The sequence below is a fragment of the Microtus ochrogaster genome, chromosome 1 (assembly GCF_000317375.1).
Source record: "Microtus ochrogaster isolate Prairie Vole_2 chromosome 1, MicOch1.0, whole genome shotgun sequence".
NCBI classification, from domain to species: Eukaryota; Metazoa; Chordata; class Mammalia; order Rodentia; family Cricetidae; genus Microtus; species Microtus ochrogaster.
Genome location: NC_022009.1, coordinates 28,768,539 through 28,786,388, shown reverse-complemented (window position 1 = coordinate 28,786,388; position 17,850 = coordinate 28,768,539).

Below are 17,850 nucleotides of genomic sequence, written 5' to 3'. Positions count from 1 at the left end.
TTCAACCAGTGTCCAACCGCCTAGAAGCCCTCATTTGGTCTGAAAGCTATTAGACCATAGCTATCAGCTAATGAGGCAGCAAGTGTTTGGAAGCAGCTTGAACTACCTCAACAGATCCAAGTTCAAATAAGGCAAATTAGTAGTCAAACCAAACTGGTTTAAACTGTGAAGTGAGTGTGAAAACTATTCCCCTGAAAAGAAGAAATGGCTCAGATTACTGCAGTGGGGCACAGGAGATGAGCTCAACTTGCAGGAGAAAAAAAAATGCTACTCTTAATGAATTTCATTCTTTAGAAGGTAGTGTATCCCATCTTGACGGTCTAGCGGCTTCATTCATGGGGAAGGGGATGGGAGAAGATACCCAGACAGGTAAGTAGCTTTGATTCCTCCATCAAAGAGATGTGTATTTTGCAAGCTAGAACATTTGGGAAAATGAATGTGGGTGTGTAGTGATTATTTATCACACAGAAATGACAGGTGTAAACTGGGGACAACTACATATTCTGACAATGTTGGGAAGAATTCCAAAGAACTAGTGGGAAGGAGAAATCTGCCCTACCTGTAATGCTCAGGTTAAAATCTAGACAGACGTCTGCTTTTAACAAATGATAAAATGGTATCAACAGATATTTGAAATTTGTAATTTAAAAAAAGATCAACTTCAAATGCAGTAATTTGAAAACTCAAACTCATGGCTATTCACCATATCAAGCCCATAAATGTGCCATTTTATTCAGATGTCTTCCACTACATTTGAATTTCTCGTAGATACACAGATCCACATTTTACTTATTCAGTTGCCTCTCTTCAAAATCAAGATCCAGCAGGGTCTCTGCGCATGACAGTAATCAGCAACACTGAATGGGCTCTAACCCCTTGTTAGGAATTGAGATGGAGAGTGGCAGGCCAAAGGTTGACTGGAATCTGCTCATAGACAATTCAGTATGAGAATGTGAAGGGAAAATGTGGTTCAGAGAAAATATGCCCTGAATCTGCTTTTCTCTGAGATTGCCAATCTTATAAAGAGCTCTGGAGTACCCTCAGACTATCCCGCACTGAGACACAGACACCTCACCTCTGCATTCGCTCATCTGCCTTTCTAGGCAATCAGCTACTGCAGGGATAAGCAAAAACCTTGAGCTACTTGTCCTATGTCTTAGGAGAGTGCGCAGTGATGGATACTTCAGGGAGCCCTCGATAGAAAGGTGTGGAGGAATAGGGCCGCTAAGAAGGGAGATTTGTAGAGGGTAAAATTACACACTCTCTCTTCTTAAACAGGTTTGTTCTCTACAGTTCACCAGGCTGCAGGCAACTCACAGGATTCTTATCCTAGAGCCACACACATCTCTACATGTATCCACTGCTCATCCTCATCACGCATTTTCATGAGCTCAATTCGCTATCTTCAGAAATGGGATGTCTCGCAGGTGGGAATGCATTGTAGGTCGAAGGTTTTGTGGCTGGGTTGGTGTCCCAGTCCCACCTCTGGAAGTTACCTAGTTACAGAAGAAAGCTGGTTCAGGCTCTGTATCCTCTATTGCTAGGAGTCCTCACTGGGGTTACTCATAGAATCCTGGAAATTTCTACTTCATTAGGCTTCCACATCACCCCCCAAATGCCCTCCAGTTCTGCTCGTCTCTTCTCATGCTCTCTCTAAATTATAGGAGTCAAAGGGGTCAAAGACACCAGGAGAACACAGCCCACAGGATTAATTAAACAGGTCTAATGGGGCTCACAGAAACTAAAGCAACAATTATGGAGCCTGCACGGTTCTGTACCAGATCCTGTGCAAATATGTTATAGTTGTTAGCTTGGGACTCCTAACATTGGCAGCGCGTGCGGGCATCTGACTCTTTTACCTGTTCTTGAGACCCTTTTCCTCCTGCTGGGTTGCCTTGCGCAGCCCTGATATGAGAGTTTGTACATAGTTATTGTAACTTTGTTATGCTATCTTCATTTGCTATCCCTGAGAAGCCTACTCTTTTCTAAAGGGAAGCAGGAGGGAGTCTGGGAGAGAAGGGGGGAGATGATTGGGATGAGAGGGTGGAAAGGAAACTGGCCAGGATGTATTATATGAAAGAATCAAAAAATTAAAGAAATACATATTTGCATGCTATATATAACAGACAAAATTACTATTAGTGTGTATAAATAAAATAGGTTTGCTCTGAAATGAAGAAAGGAAGGAAGAAAATGTCACCCTCCACTTTCCTAATTCTTTGTTCCTTGCTCTTTGACCTCTTCATTATTAACATTAACTTCTGTAGCCCTGAGACCCTAGAATGATCATCTTCATTTGGTAATGCCGTTCCTAAGCTGCCTTTTGTATTCACTAAACCCTCTGGATCCAGACAACAGAAGCACAAAACTTTGAGACCAAATAGTAAGTTCTACCTCCTTACCCTCTCCCACCTGAAAGGGAAGAAAGTGAGTTTCCCTGGTAACCAACAGCACCATCTCCATTATTCCCAATGCTTGTTTGCTCTAAGTGTGTTAGTGTGTAGGTGTTAAGATGTGCATCATATGAATCATCTAGTACTTTAAACGAAATTACTTCATACTTCAACAGCATAAACAATAGGTACTTAATCTCACAGTTTCTGTACATCAGGAATAAAACTTGAATACTCAGGATGTTTCTGCCTCAAGGTCTCTCATGAAACCGAAGTCAAGTTGTCATCTGTGGCCACTTTCTCCTTTGAATATCTGATTGCTAGAGGATCCATTTGTAAACTCACTCAACCCATTACTGGTAAGAGTCATTTCTTCAAGGCTGTCACTGACTCAGTTTCTTCCTAGATATTGACAGTAGCTTCCTTCTGTTTTTCACCATAGCTCATCTAGAAACACGGCAAATAGCACCCATCAATATCAATCAGAAAAGCATGAATTTGAAAATTCTAGACAAACAGAAACCAGGTACCTTTGATTACCTAATGCTGGAAGCGATATCCGAAAACTGACACTTTTTCTGTTCATTAAATACAAGTGGACAGGTCTACCCGAGATGGAGTTAAAAAGAAGGGATGACACAGGGCCACAAATAGCAGAGCAAAGGGATCGCCAGTGAGCTTCTAGAATCTCCCTATAATATAAACCTGAAAAGAAATCATCTGTCTAGGTGGGAAATAAAAAACATCCATAGGCATATTGAATGGTTAACAACCGTGTTTATGTCGATAGGAGGAAAATACAGTAGTTCTTGTTTGTGAGACAAAATACATACAGATGTCAAACAGCAGGTATGAAAGTCAGTGTATTTGAGTAGCAGGGATCACTCGGGGCAGCCTACACAGAGGTGCTACGCCTACAGAAGAGCCAATTGGAGATTATGGCAGTGATTTTGTATGAATAGAGACACATTACATTAAAACCCTCCATTTGTAAAACCGAATAGTGACAAGAAAGACAAATGTGGCAAAGGCACACGTGTGTGGCCAAATATTGAAAGTTGGCATCGCTCCATTTCTAATGGCAAGCATCTCTTCTTGCTATAAAGCCTCTTAAGCAAGGGATTAAGGAACAGTGCAAAAGGGCTAGGCTAAGGAAAGGGTGGGAAATAAAACACAGACAATTTTCAAAAATCTAGAGTTTATGCTTGAGTCACCGCCACATTAAAGTCCAGATTCTATACACTTCCCTCCAAAATGACATCATCCATACCTGTCAAAACGACAATCAGCAATAAAGAGTTACTGAGAAGTTTGCCACGTGCCACATACTATGGATAAGTGCCTGGTAGCCCACGTTGAAAACCAAAAATGAACAAGGTTGACTTGCCCAGTCCTCCACCTTCTCTTCTGCCCTTTCTCCTTCTCTCTCTCTCTCTCTCTCTCTCTCTCTCTCTCTCTCTCTCTCTCTCTTTCTCCCCACATAAGACAGAGGCTCTTTCTTCCTCCAGCCTTTCAGCTTCCTCTCCAGAGAGCCGAGGCCAATCATTCGCACCTCAATGTGTTCTTAAGTAACACCTAAGGTGCTTTCACCATGAACCTATTACCGACTGCTCCATGAAAGACATTTTTTCCTATAAAACACATTTCAAGCATCAGTGGGCACATAGGAGCCATATTTGGCATTTGGAGGATCAAGGGAGTGATATTTCAGTCCCGAAATGAAACCATATGGGGAGTTACCTACCCATCAGGCTGGCCTTGGACTTGACCCATGTAATGGGTATTTAGTTAATAAAGAAGGCCTTTCAGTCACATTGACCTTCTGATCTAGCCCGAAGGGGACACTGTTTTCCATTCACTAATGAGGCAGACTGGCTTCTTCCTGCCCCAGTTAGAAATGTGTTATATTTTGTTTCTCTTTAAATCCCTAAATTTGGCAAGAACAAAGTTGTCAGAAGCTCCCGCTGGTCAGTTGTGAAGACAACCTGAGCTATTGAAGAAGAATACATTGTTTTTCCTCATCCCAGGGAAGCTGGTAAGGATCACATGGCAAGCCAACTGGAGGCCTCACTGTGGCTACAGGGGCTGCCTGAAGTCTTTGTTGTAAATCTGGGCTTACAGAGACTTCCAAGACCCTCATTTTTTTTCATTAGGCAGGACCTCCCCATGCATTTGTATCCTTCCCTGGGTCAACTTTTCTGCTCTTCGAGTTGAAATAAATTTTTTCCTAGAAAAATATTAAAATGAGGAGAAATACCTGCTTCTGCCTGTCTTATGTCTGTCTGTATACATCTAATGATCTTCAACAGCCAAGTAGCAGAAGCAAAGAATTTCTTACTCAGCACGCATTTGCTGTTGAGAGCTTTCTTACCTTATTGTATCTCTATTGAAGAATGGGTTCATACAGTCTGGAGAGATGTCCCAGTCCAGGTGATGAAAGTTTTGCTGCACAGGCTTGAAGTCATGAGCTTGGACTCCTAGAATCTATGTAAAACCCTGGTATGAAAGAATACAAGCATAACCACAACACTGCAGGTCAGAGACAAGGAGATCACAGAGTTGGCAGAACTCAAAAATTAGTGGGTTCAGTGAGAAACCATGTCTCTAAAATATGGTAGAAAACATCTGAGAAAGAGATAGAACATAGACCTCAGGCCCCACATACAAGGCTAGCATGCACATACATAACATATGTAACACACACACACACGAATACATGTAACAACAGCACACACTTAACACATGTATCACACACATAACACAGTAACATACACACATGAACATGTATAACATATATACAAACATATGTAACACACACAAACATCTGGGTATGTAACATACAGAACTATATGAACACTTCTCTCTCATGAAAGCCCTTTCTGGGCATGCACAGCAGCACTGAACTTTGGTGGATAGGATTTTTCTATTCTCATCCTAAGTTATTTCAATTTTGTGAGGCTCAAGTATATCTTTGTTGCTGGTTTGTATGAAGAAATCACCATGAACTGCATAGCTCAAAAAAAAACCTGTTATTTTAATTTGATTTTGTATCTTTTAAGATAGGAAATTTGAAGATGACTGCCTCCAGCATACCCAGAATGCAAAGCAGAAAAGTTGCTTGGGTCAAGCCATTTTGCAGCCTATCTCTTTGGATTAACTTCTGCTTGTCAACCCTGAGTTTGCCTTGCCAAAATGGTTCCTCAACTGGAAAAATGTTTAACAACTGGAAACATGTACATATGTCTATACTTTGGTTGGTTTGTTTGGTTGGTTGCTTGGTTTTTGGGGGAGTTTTTTGTTTGTTTGTTTGTTTGTTTGTTTGTTTGTTTGTTTTTGCTTAGTTTGGTTTAGTTTGTTTGGTTTGGTTTGGTTGGTTTGGGTTTTTTAAGACAGGGTTTTTCTGTGTAGCCCTGGCTGTCCTGGAACTTCCTTTGTAGACCTAACTGGCCTTGAACTCACAGAGATCTGCTCCTCTGCCTCTGGAGTGCTGAGAATAAAGGTTTGTGTTACCACCACCAACTCACACTAAGAAATTCACCTTGGTTTGTATAGTTTCTAAGCTTCCTCCCAAGTTGGTAGAGAGGGACAGTCTCCCTTGACTTTCAGGAGTGGAGCTTCACCACTCCTCTGCAGAAGCTAATCATCATATAGGTTATGGGAGAATCCTTTTACAATTATGTTCATGTTTTTCTAACCAAGAAAAAGAATGGTTGAGAGCAACTTTAGGAAAGGAGAAATTGCTTCTGGTAGCCAGGCAAAGTGAGAGAAAAGAACTGCCTTTTCTGAGTGCCTACTATGTGCTGGATAATTTGTTTTTATTTTTATTTTTTTGTTTCAAGAGAGTTCCCTTGAAACAAAAGTTTCAAGTTCTCTGTGAAGTATGTTTATTGGTTTAGCTATCCACTAATATGTGATAGTCTTCAGTGACTCACAAACCAGCACTGATCTCTTCTTAGGGTCACATGGAAATGAGAACCCATTCACAAGTGTATTGGCTTTGACTACCTTATTTGGAAGTAGGAATGCGTACAGAATATTAGTAATATTAGAAGGAGAAAAGACATTGTAGAGTTTGCCTAGATAAGAGATTTGTAGTCATGTTTGTAACCAGTACAAAAGCAATTGCTTTTGGGTTAATCACGAACTAATGCTACCTTCTTTCCATAGAAATCCACATTTCTATTTATAACCTAGAATAACCCAGATTTCTGCCAAAGGAACCCAGGTTATAACTAACAAAGACAAATCAATGAGAAGACTGAGAGTCTGTGTTCTAGTCCCTTACAGTCAGTGCAAGATTGGCCAAGGAAAGCTCAGCTCAGGGCACTTTGTTAAGCCTAATGACCATTAAAATGTGACATAAGACTCTTTTTCTATATGTAACATAGTGTCATATACTGTTTAAGCATGCCAAAATGTCATATTTAATAATAAAGTAAATAATAGTATTTTGTTCCCTGCTTTATAGAAAAGAAAGTTGAGAACAGAGAGATTAAATTGGCAGTGTCTAAGGTGCTACATGCTTCTGCTAGGATTGGGACCAGTCATTAAGACTAAAATACAGACACACTGACCTACGTACTGCAAAACATACATACCAGCACTCAGTCAGGTCTGCCTGTCTGACTAGCACAGAAGTGGAGATCTGAAAACCAGAACAAATATCTAGGTGCCTGAGAAGTATGCCTGGCCTTCCTAACAAATGAAAGTTAAATTCAACTGCCAGAAAATTAAGAAAACATCATGGCAACCACAGAGAAAGTATTTTGGTTTGTTTCCCATGCTTCATTACAAAATAAAAATAGGGACTTGAATAAATCCTAATACAGGCTAAAAAAATAAACACTTTGTAGCAGAGGGTAAGCAAGGAAGATAGGAAACCCTTGGGTCTAGGAAGAAAAGCAAATGAAACCTACTACTACTTGAAGAACAGAACAGAGCAAGTAAAGGAGATTCTCCTTCTCTAAGATACTAATCTGCCCAATGGGTAACTTTGGAAAGAAGAATCTGAAAACACAAGGGTTTGAAAAGCAGATACAGCAAGAGGAGTTCAAATGCACAGGAAATGGGGAATCATTAGACAAAGCCAGGGTTTGTAACTTGCTTGTAATTGCACAGAAGTCTCTGGAATTGAAAGGGTCCATCCACTGCCTTATTGGGAATCCCTTCTCATTCCATTAGATCACACACCTGACTAAAAGCATTTAAAAGCACATATGGCCTAAATGATGTTCTTGTCTTCCCTTTATCATGCTCATTCATACAGTCTTCTAACTTCTTCTCCTTCCACCCACAGAGAAGGGTAGTTCTTAGCTGTCATCCAAGAAGCTTCTTTTGCAGCAGAGGGAGACCATTACAGAAAGACTCAACTGATCAAAAAGTAGAGAACAGACCATGTGGTGCCCAACACCAGCTGATACATTTATAATGCAAACCCTACACCTAAGGTTCAGAGATCAACCCAGGAGACAGAATGGCTGCGAGCGCCAGAGAACTGCATGTCTGCTGTAAGATAGTGTCTTCTACAGATGACAGGGAGCTGCACCTGTGAAGTCTAGACCTGTTGGACACACCAATGTGGATAGGGGAAATCTCACGCAGCACCCCTCCCAGATGATGGGGTACAGATAACTGATGGCTACTGAGAGGGGGAGAATCGGTCTTTTCCAGGAAGAAGCCCCCTAATAGGTTATCCAAACTCAGGGGATTTGCCCTAAATATAGAGACATATGACTAACACTAACTGGACTCATGTGTTTCTGCACTCACACATGTGTATATAATAATAACTAAAGGAACAGAGGTCAATAATTTGAAAGGGTATGGGAAGAGTGGGAATAGGGAAGAGGGATAGGAATGATGTAAATGTAGTGTTGGTGCACTATCAGCCTAGGCACAGGGGGAGGGCCTTGGCCTTGGACCTTGGTGATGGGACAGATTTAATTGACTTCTGAGGGGAGAAAGGGGAACTGGGATAGGTATGCAAAATTAAATAAACAAATAAAAAATTAAGTATAAAACTATGTGCAGTCATGCATATATTGTGTACAGACTTATTTGTGGAAAGCATGGGATGAAAACCCTAACATGAGGCCTGGCAAGGTGGTGCATGCCTTTAATCCCAGCACTTGGGAGGCAAAGGCAGGCAGATCTCTGAGTTCAAGATCAACCTGGTCTACAGAGTCAGTTCCAGGACAGCCAAGGTTACACAGAGAAACTCTGTCTGGAAAAATAAAGAAAAGAAGGAAGGGAGAAAGGGTCAGAGGGATGGAGGGAGGGACAGAAGGAAGGAGGGAGGGAGAAAGGAAAAAAATACCAGCACCGAAGTCAGAATATGAGGTTCTACATCCAATAATATTTCATTTTTGACTTACATTTACATGCCCGTAAGACTATCATATGATATTCTCATGAAATTCAAATTACCCTACTTTCTGTGAAATTTACTCTACTAATACATATGTATACGTATTACATACTTGGTGGATTATCTACAAGGCATGACTATGAAAGGTTAAAAATTGTAATAGTACATATTACAGAAATATGGAAATACTAAGTAAAATTTGGATTCAGATGTCCAAACTGTAAAACCACTGCTTTAAATCTTCACCCTGCCGCCTGCCGTACAGACCTCAGTATCTGGCACTTACATCAATGGTCCAGAGTGTGCCTCTCACTGCTCATAAATCTATCTACACTTCCTAGGACCATCAACAAAACCCCTCATCGTTCAATGCCAAGAGATTAAGCAGGAGGAAAGAATGGTTATAATAATCAGCTTATAACTCTCATGCAGAAGAATTCACAGAGTCCATGGCATGTGGTGGGGTGGACAGCTCTTGTTAGAAAAATTCTTTCACAAGGTGAGCATCAACTGGCATCTAGGATTTGGATCTCAGGATGGTCCCCACCATTCCACAGACTGACAGGAATTACTCACTATGCCTACAGTATCTGCACACATGCTTGGCTTTTGCTGGATACCTGTGCTGCCGTGAAAAACTCTGGTACTCACCAGGCAGAGAGTGTTCACAAGGAAGTCTCAGACTTCCTTGGTAGAAATCTTACCAGTACTGCCATGACTGAGAATTAGACACAAACTATGGGACTACCCAGGGGAGCTACATGTCTAGTCTCCCACAGACTCCACCCCATATACTGCTTCCTTTGCTGATTCAGCTTCATGTGCTTTCTGTGTAATAAATTAATTTCCATGAGTATGGTTATATTTTGAGTCTTGCGAGACCTTCCAGCAAATTATGCAAAGTAGGAATTGTCTTGCAGGACCTCAACAGATCCCTTCATCACGCCTCTACCAAAGACGCTCTTGGAAAAGATAAGGAAAAGACCCAAAATTTAGGAATCTAGAGGTTCCTGGGATTCCTTTTTCCAAGAGTCATTCGGGATTGCTTTGTGCATGCTGTGCTGTCTAGCATGTTTACGAGAGAAGTTCCTATTATCCTCAAAAAAATCACGACTCATTTTCTTAACTGTAAAACAAGGTTTTGCTGATACTCTGTAATGGCCAGAGGGCATAAAGAACCGTCTCTAGGACCTGTCCTTAGAGAATCAGGCAACATGAGTGCTCTAAAAGATGGCTTCAGAGTGTCTGGGAACCACCGCCTTCTCTGGGATGGAAAGGCTCTCATACACAGAAACTGCTTTGCCTGCATTTTGTTGTACAGATTAACATACGTTTGACAAAAATATGTCCTTTCTTGATGGCAAAAATATTCCAGAAGTTTTCTTTCCTTCCAGATTTTATGATTAAAATAAGCATGCATCTAGATTCATATTTCTAACAACATGCGTGACTCCATCCGCAGTATCTCCAGCACCAGAACACTTCCTAGGGATCAAGGTGAACAACAGAACCAGAACCCTGCAGAGAATACAACTATATCTGCAAGAAACAGGAAACTCTAGAAACATCTTCCACACACGTATTAAACTGGAAGGAGCTACAGATAAGAGTCTATATTCAGAGTCTGGTTTCTTAATGAGTACTGTTACATTAAGATTTGATGTTGTTGCTTTTTTGCCGGAGAACTTTTTTAGAAATCAGTTTCTGTAACGCGATATGGTTTGCATGGAACTTGTCCAAACCAGGCTGGAACCGGTGCTTTGCACGTCTATTGCCAGATAAGATCCTTGCCTAATAAGTGAGCTTGTGTATCTTGACTGTGGCAGGGGACTCTAGAGAATTTCTTCCTGTTGGTTCCTCTGGAGTAGGGAGATTAGGCAGGAGAGAGGAAGAAAATTGGGGAGTTGGGTTTATTACTCCCAATATGCTCTGTGCTGTTGTGCCTGGCTGCACATATGCCTGGGACTCAGAGCATATGGCCTGGGGGCCATCTGCGGCCCGCTTAGCAGCTGTCTCCACCATATTTTGACATAAAAGCCATTATATTTCTGGCTGGCTAATTGCTTTTTATTAAACAATTGTTGGAAGTTGGTTGATAACTTTTATGAATTTAAAATGAAAGCCTCGCTGAGAACTTCTGAAAGCAAACAGTGTTTGGTCCACCTGGGAAAATTTCAAAGGGCTGGTATTCCATCTGCCACATAGAACTCATATTGTGCACATCTACAGAAGTGGAATATAACCATTTTATTTTTCATAGTGCTAGGTTCTCATATGAAGTTCAGAAACAAGAAAAATACAAAACTTTCTCTCTTCAAGATCTACAGAGGAGATATAATAAAAAATCCTTTTCCTGCCCTGAAATTATTTCTGTAAATGTAATTGAGTAAGAAAACAGTTTGGTGATTGAATAAATATTAAGCCAGAATTCTTAGCATATATCACAGATGATACACCAAGAACTTTAAAAAAAGAAATTTAATTCAATTCATTTTACAGATGTTTTCAGATTAATAAAAATTAGTCCTCAAGTAAGAAGACTGAAGAGCACTATGGATCATCCATGAATTATCCTAACTTATAATAATCTCTATGGTAAATTGAGTAGGGAGCTCTTTAAGGCAAAAGAGAGAATCTCTTACAGCAAGAACTAAAATTAGGCTTCTAATATCCCAGAGGAAATGTACAATGGAGATGCTGACTCCCCTGATGTTACATATCTAAGAGATGGCTCCCGGGTTCTTAGGTCATCAAGCTGACAAAAGGCTTAGTTTCTAAAAGAGATATTTTAAAAGACAGAGAAAGTGACTAAATTCACAAGTTTTCAAAAGTAGATGCTCAGATTTTTTTAAGGGAAAGCAATTTTTTATTTTCAACAAAAAAAAATTCAGCTTCTTGTCTCTTAATTCTTATTTTCCTTGGCAAATCTAATGTTCAAACGATCTGTGTTCATGTTTCCCTGGGGACCTAGGCTCCAGCTCAGATCCTCAAATAACTGAAGACAAAAGTAAATGCAATGAACTATTCTGTCAACTGTAGTATCTAATTGTCATTCTAAGGTGGGGGAGAGAAAGCAGTGGGAAGAAATGAGAGAGAACCGAAAGAGAAGGGAGGAAAAGGTGGAATCACAGAACAGAAAGCAAAGGATAAATACATGTGAGTTCACAGAGATTATTTCTCAAGTTCTTTAACAGCTATAAATTGGAAAAGAAAGTTAGCCTTTAAGAGGAAAATGAAGATATAGTAGAAGCTCTCTTTCCATTCATCTCATTTTATTCCCGGGCTGGTCACCAGCTCTTGCCCTAACTCTAGCTGAGATCTTCCAATGTTGGACACTAGGAAAACTGGCTAAGAGAATGCAAAAGTCTGTGGAACTATTCCTCCCCAGCTCAAAAGTAATTCCACAGATGTCCGTGGGTCCTTTGGGGCTATCACACCAGACATACAGAATTCCATACCTACTCCCTCCTTCTTAGGCTCTCTCACCTGGTCCCCTCCACTTGAAATACCCATGTGCATTCCCAACATCAACACTAGTTTATTCCTTTTCAGTTTGGGGGGACCAGTTTCCAGGTATTTTCTCTGAAATACACTTTCAGGGTGCCCTGTGCATCCTGGCTGTCTTGGGGCACGTGCATTCACAAACAAGGCACGTTCTATGAGAACTTGGGTAAGGCAGGGATAGTTTAAGACTACCATGTGCTAATAAACATGTCCAATAAACTAATTCCACAAAGATGTTGTGGAGCTATGACATAAAAACATGTCATATTATCCATCAAGACATTAGAAGGCAAATGTTAGTCAAGTAGCAAGAGTTACAAGAAAGACTCTACTGGGAGAACTTGCGAGACAAATTGTAGAGCTCATCCAGAAAGATCTCTTGTCCTGCATTACCTCATCAGCCCTTAGATCATGTGCAGGTAAGCAGAACACCCTTGCCCTGCTAGTCTGCCTCCTTGGACTGAGCCTTAGCAGAACAATGGGGATGGAATGCAGGCGCCAGGCCATTGGAGGGGAATGAAGGCCAGCTCTGTAGAACTGTCTGAGAGTGCCAGCTATACCACCTGGCAGCACTGCAAGAGAGGAGATGCATATGCTACCCCAGTCCACTAAGCAGATTAGCTGCGTACTGTGCCTTCCTCTGAGAAGGAAAAGGCCTTTTGCCAGGCACTATGAGGTTCTGAGAGCTTTCATCCATCTTCTTTATCTCTTCCACTCTGAAACTGCACCATATACCCTGATTGTTCTGGGTTCTTTTTTCCCCTGTAATATAGAATTACTTGTCTACTTGGGGCTGCATTCTTAAAGATGCAATGCCTGGTATAAAGTAGGCACTTAAAAATCCATTGCTGAATAAGTAAAAAGAATCATCTTTGCAATTCACAGAAGTATCCTAGTTGCCAAAGATTACAACCTGGATGCTCAGCTGCCTCCCCAAAGCCTTTTCTCTGAATAACACTAGCACGGGAAGCAGGAGGAAAAGCCCATGTGGTCAGGTGGCTGCTGCGATCCCCTTAAACTCTTCTCCTTGTAGTCCAGACTACTTTATTCTCCAGGGCTTCACTCTACTTCATTAATGTTAAGATCACATCTAACCTTTCCTCAGCTCTCGTCAGGGATGGGGACTTCTATTCCACTGCCTAATCGCTCTTAGTGTTCATCTTTCAAAATGTCCACCCTAAACCTTTTCCCTCTTTAACTTCAGGCCATTTCATGCCTCTTCTGAGATTTAATCATCTTTCCCTTTGCCTGGTTTTGCTGAGAGAAGTGGACTGAAAAATGCAGAAGGGCTTCAGAAAATAAGTGCAAAGTCCTCTATCAGGAATATTCTTATACACAGTAAAAGGATCATCCATCACATGTTCTCCCTTTACACTGGGAGTTGGGATCCTTCTGGTGGTCAATTTGATGTCAAGTCATATAGGCTGGGGAATGAACAGATCTATGTGCCAGCCTGTCCCCAGAATAAAATTAGATCAGAGTTTGGGCAATTTCTTCTAACGACCTACATGTCTTGCAAAAGACAGCAGCTTCATATAAAAGTCACCCTCTCTTCAAGTCAGTAAGAAAATGGAATGCCAGATCTCTAGGTGCCTTCTTGGCGGAGCTAAGAGCACAGGGAAACATAAGGAGATAAGAGATTAGAAGATCAGGCTTACAGGCATTTCCATCTCAAATGTTTCTGGACACAATGTGAAAGCATTTTGCTTATTCGAGTGGCACCTGTGTTTAGGCTACTTGAATCTGGAAAAAACAACTATTAAGTAAACCATCACAAAAGGATATGACTGTTACTGCAACCCAGGTGCCGCCATTACTAAATGGTCGCATTGACCCACTCAGAGGTATTTGAGAATGGGACAGGGAAGAGCGATTAATCAGATATGAACCATTCAACCAGGGAGCAACTTCAGATTGCTCACAGGCTGATTAACTGCTCAAAGAACAAAGTTCTAACTTTATATTCTATGCCTCACTGTGAATCTTGATTGCCCCTTAAAATGCCCCTACCATGCATGTGGGAGGAAAATTAATAAGCTCCAAGAATGACTGAGATGACTCCGGGAAAGAAAGAAAAGACTTTCTCAAATGTAGCTACTAAGGTCAGGACAAGAGTGAGACAAGAGATATCAACATTCTTAATCACGCTCAAGAAGTACATCCTAGAATAAAAAGGGAAAGAGGGGTGAGCAGCAGCTGTGGGGGAGGATCAGAAAGAACCGATATACTTAAAATATCCCTGGCTCTCATCCCTGTCTAAAAAGTTCGTGCCAACGGTCTTGAACAATGACTGAAAAGAAACCGTGGGCACACACAGGGGCTACTGTATTTGCTGCTGAATTCCTCTTCCCCCAAAAGATTGCTAACGGCTGCACTCTGCGCTCACCTTCAAGGAATGCAACACAAAAAGTCCATTTCCGAACAGCAGGGCATGGCTCTTGACATCTGATAGACGGCCTAAATGCATTTTATCTTATCGGTCTTGCTAGCTCCCGCTCTCTTCATTTTTCATTATTCCCCAGTGTAGCCATCTTTTGCTCTCCCCTAAACTCCCAGATTCCCACCTCGCTCGTGGAAGATTTTTAAGAGAGAAGCATGGTTTTTTTTTTTTTTTTATTAAAGTCATATACAAAACAACACTGTGTCTCTCACCCTCTGGCAAGGATACATATCGATTTGCTTTGTTTGCTGGGTAGGGATCAGTAACATGGTTTTTCATTGTTGCTTGTTTGTTTTGTCCCTATCTGGATATCAAGATAATTAAACTAGGTATCTTCCCATTAGCTAATAAGGTTTATGAACAACCATGCTAATTGGGGTGGCAGGATTTCACTTACAGTGCACATCGAATAAAAAATATTTTTAAATGTTTTCAGAATATGGCCTGTCTATCTACAGAAAAAAATAGTTTTATACTTGTTTCTAAAATATTATCTTTAAATTGCATGTGTGTTCATGTGTGCCTACTCACACACACCTATATAGGCATAGTGCCCATAAAGGTATCAGTTCTCACTAGAGCTAGAGTTAAAGGCAGTTATGAGACTCCAAACTTGGATGCTGGGACTCAAAGTTGGGTCCTCAGAAATAGTAGTGCAAACTTTTCACTAATACACCATCTCCAGCCCCCCAGAAAAAAAATAATTTTGGATGTGAACAAAATTTAATTAAGTTGAGATAAGAAAAAAAAGACCAAACAGCTCTATAAAGAAAGCAGAGTAGAGAAATAATTAAATTAATACCTAATTTATTGAGAGAAAAATATAGAAAATTGAAGTAGGTTGAAACAGGATGATGTAGCCCCAGAGGAAGAGAAGGGGAGGAAAAGAGGGGGTAGATAGCAGACATGGAGAAAGAAGGGGAGAGAGAAAGGGAGGAGTAGAGTAAGAAATAAGAAGGAGAAGGAGAAAGAGAAGGGGAGATGGAAGAGGGCAATAGAGATAAAAGGAAAGGAAGAAAGAAGGGAGCGTGAGAACAAATAGGAAGAGGAAGGAGGACAGGAGAATCACTACTACCAAATTACTAAGCAATGCCTCATGTATACTTTTTTTTACTATCTTCCAACCAAGGGTTAATTTAATACCTGTCATCATGACTGAATAGCAACAAAGCTAAGCAATGTCTTATTAAATGTGACATAAAATAGATACTGTGTCATTGTTGACTAATTGGTTCCCAGAAGTAACTGGAAAGAGAAAAATTGTACATGGAAAAATGTTAAGATCACAGGTGTGAAGAAGTCAGACCATTAAGGCTGATACAGAAGTGATACTGTTTCCTGGGTTTGATATATAGCTCTCCAGGCCTTAGTTTTCCACGTACAATACTCAGCAATAATAGCTGCCTCCTCATAAAGCATGGTGGGGGATTAAAAAATAAATTAATCTCTGACAGCTCTTTGCAAAGCTCCTGGCGTATGCATGTGCGTATTCAGAAGACATGTCACTACGCAGCGCACACTTTCTATTGTCATTGTCATTACTATCACTTCTTGATGATAAAGACCATGCCCAGGGAACTCTGAATAAACAAATCAGAACCATCACAGAAACATCCACCTATACAGTCTTCACACACACTAAATTGGAAGAGCATTTCTCAGACGTAAGGCAGGAGTGTGTGCGAGCATTTTGTTCTCTGTAAATGGGCTGAACAAAGACTTCCTCTAACAGATTGACTCTGTGAACAGAAATAGATCATCATTTTCGCAACATCATCAGATAACGAGACATTTGTTGCATGAAAGAATTTGCTAACTTGGAAAAGATGAGACAGAGGGGAGACAGAGAGAACATTTTAATGAATATCATTTTTAAGGCAATAAGTACTCACCTGAGTTTTAAAAAATGTAACCTTTCCTGAATGACATGTCACTGATACCAACATGAGCTATTGCTCCATGCTGGCTCCTATTTTCCCTAAATAGAAATGCCCTCATGCTGTAATCAAGTGTAGTATAGAGACTCTGCCCATGCCTAGAGCATCCTCCAGCTGCTATCCTGTTCGAATTCTTTCTGGACCTCCGTCACCCCAGCCTTTTGTTCTCATTTGTTTGTTTAGGTAGTGTTTGTGAAACACAGTGCGACTAGGGCTGAGGAAGATACAAAGAATACAGGACATGGCTGGCTGCCCTAAAGGAGAATAAAAAATGTCATATCTCACTCTCTATAATATGTGCTTCTTCATCTCTCAGTCCTCAGATCCCACCTCCCCTCACCCTGCTAAAGGAGAAGCAGAAATCCAATTAGCCAAACTGGTTAAAATTATTTTTAATGGAATCAAGCAGGCTCCGAATCAGTTCTCCTTTAGCAAAATATATAAAATTTATTTTAATGACCTTGATGCATGCAGTTCAGCTATATAGAAGTGATTTATTTCCCATTATTATTTCCTCTAGCATCCCAGATAGATGAGGCTGTCAGAGTAATTACATCTGGATAAATGAGAAATTGGTGTATCGTAGTAAATATAAGCCAATGTAGTTCACCGGCACTTCAGTGTGACTATATCATAAAAGCTGAGTACGAAGCAATGCTTGTGGCTTGTGTGTAGTAGCTTTGGAAACCAAAACTGTCCTTCAAATTCTCATTTTACAAATTGGTATTTAACTTCATTCACCATTTGTCTCAGATCACACACTCACGTATTTAAGAATTAGGACATGGGGAGACAAAATAAGAAGTTCGGTAGTTCAAATAAAACTGGTCCCATAGGTTCATAGGACTGGCACTACTGGGAGGTGTGGCCGGGTTGGAGTAGGTGTGGTCTTGTAGGAAGTATGTCACAGGAAGCAGGCTTTGAGGTTTCAGATGCTCAAGCCAAGCCAGTATCTCAGTCTCTTCCTGCTGTCTGCCTATCCAGATGTAGAACTCTCAGCTACCTCTCCAGCACTGTGTCTGTCTCTATGCCACCATACTTCCTGCCAGGACAATAATGGACTAAACCTCTGAATGTAAGCCAGCCCCAGGTAAGTGTTTGCCTTTATAAGAGTCAACGTGGTCGTGGTGTCTCTCCTCACAGCAATAAAACTCTTCCACAACAAAAGTGTTACTTCAAACAACAAACATAACGTGAAACTCATCACCC